This window comes from Octopus bimaculoides, chromosome 2, assembly GCF_001194135.2.
Source record: "Octopus bimaculoides isolate UCB-OBI-ISO-001 chromosome 2, ASM119413v2, whole genome shotgun sequence".
In the NCBI taxonomy this organism is placed as follows: Eukaryota; Metazoa; Mollusca; class Cephalopoda; order Octopoda; family Octopodidae; genus Octopus; species Octopus bimaculoides.
Window position 1 is genome coordinate 171,711,102 of NC_068982.1, and position 2,277 is coordinate 171,713,378.

General features: G+C 40.3%; 1 pseudogene; it reads right to left on the reverse strand.

Moving 5' to 3' along the window:
* Positions 1–244: 244 nt before the first annotated feature.
* On the reverse strand, positions 245–1,081 carry LOC128247084 (histone-lysine N-methyltransferase SETMAR-like; annotated as a pseudogene).
* Between the last annotated feature and the right edge of the window lie 1,196 nt (positions 1,082–2,277).

Genomic DNA, 2,277 nt, shown 5'->3' on the forward strand with positions numbered 1-2,277 from the left:
TAGCGCTACGCAAGGGAATAATGTAAGCAATGACTGTTTGAGTAGTAGTTGCAGCAGCAGCAGCAGCAGCAGCAGCAGCAACAGCAGTAGCAGCAGCAGCAACAGTAGTAATAGTAGTAGTAGTAGTAGTAGTAGTAGTAGTAGTAGTAGTAGTAGTAGTAGTAGTTTTCCGTCAAGTATGAAATTTGTAGAAAAGATAAAGTTAGTTAATATTTTATAAATACAAGGAACAGTTTTATTCATCAAAGTATGCACCCATATTGTCAAAACTTTTGCCATTTCAGCAGTAGTTTGTTCAACCTGGAACTGTAAAAGCCTGACAATGTAGAGTCAATAAAATCTTGGAAGGCCTGTTTTACAGTATCGTCGGAATTAAATTTTTATACTATTAAAAAGTTATGCAAATTCTGGAAGAAGTGGTAGTCAGTGGGGACAATATCAGGTGAGTATGGTGGATGACAGAGAACTTCTAACTTCAACTCCTGTAGTTTCGCCAATGTCATTTTTGCGATGTGTGGTCTGGTGTTGTCTTGCAATAAAATAGAAGTGGATCTGTTGACTAATCTAGATTGTTTTTAGTATGTTTTTGCACTATTTGGTCCAGTTGGCTGCAGTATACTTCGACCGTGATTGATTAGTCAGGTTTAAAGAAATCATAATGGATCACACCTGCACCAGACCACCAAACACAAACCATCAGCTTCTTTTAAGGAATTTTGCTTTTGGGGCTGTGTTTTGTTGGCTCGTCTTTGTTCAACCATTGTACTGAACGTTTACGGTTGTTGCATTGGATCCATTTCTCATCACATGTTACAATTCGATTAAAAAAGGATTCATTTTTGTGACGAGAAAGTAGCATAATACAGGCTTCTAGACGTTGCTGTTTCTGATTTTCATTGAGTTCATGTGGAACTTACTTATCCAACTTTTTCACTTTACCGATTTGAACTAGGTGAGTCAATATTGTTTGCTTGCTAACACCAAACAACAACGATAATTCACGGGCACTTTGAGATGGATCTGACTCGACGGTGGCTTTCAATTCGTCATTATCCACTTTTGTTTCTGGTCGACCGCGATATGCGAGACGAAATACCCAGCATCAAGTGGACTGTTGTCGAAAGAGCGACACCATATTCACCCGGCGTCTCCAGCTGCCAGCTCTGCCTCCACGAAAAATTGCATATCCTCCAACAACCCACAATATCCATCAACAAAAGATACGATTTATCGTATTGTTGCCACCAGAGATATGCCCATCAAACAAATTTCTGCACCGCCTGCAACAAGGTCATAGCTAGCAAACAACCCGATGAGTAGAACCACCATTTACCAATCCCTAGCGTTTATCAACCTCTAATGCATACCAATGCCCAACGCTTAGCAGTTTCCAGCGCTTACTATTTCCCAGCGCTTGTTTTATGCGTGTTTACTGGAGCGCGCATGCGTGTGTGGATGCACGCTAGTATGCATTCGTACATGCATGCGAATATACATTTGTAAATGTGAATATACATTTGTAAATATGAATACTCACGTGTGTGTGTGTCTGTATGTATATGCATGTGTGCCTGTATGTGTATGCATGTGTGCATATGGGTGTGTATGTGTGCTGTGTGTGCGGGCATGTTCGCCCAAGCGCGCGCGCGTATGCAAAGACGTGTGCGTACGCGCCCATGTACAGATGCGCACGCTCGCATCAATATACCCATGCACGCAAGACTATATGAGCATATCTATACACCCACATATGGGACTATATACTTGCACATGCCGCTACTTCATACTTCTACACGCAATAACCCCACCGATTTCTAATCGCCATGTTGTTTATTTCCTGTCATCCACGTGGTCAATTTCCTGTTCGCTCAGCGATATTTTCCAATTAACTGTTACCTATATACCAACATCAGACCACGACACTGCGTGACCTTCTTCGGCCAATTGCAGCCCACCTCACGGTAATAACAATCAACTTCTGCCATTCAAATTCAAAATGGTTGACGACTAACATTACGCTTGAATCTCAAGAGTACCAACGAACTTGAATCAAACTGTTTTCATCCACACATGTAACTCCCAATAAATTGGTTGTGTACCCTTCTTTCGTTTGTCCACTCACTCGTATATATATATATATATACATTATATTATAAATTAACTACCAACAATAATTGGTAAGCTAACTTAAAAAATCATCACCAAAATAGCAGAAAAAACGACAGTGAAGATATGCAGACTCTTCAAGAATCGATCCTTTTGGTAATATTAATAATA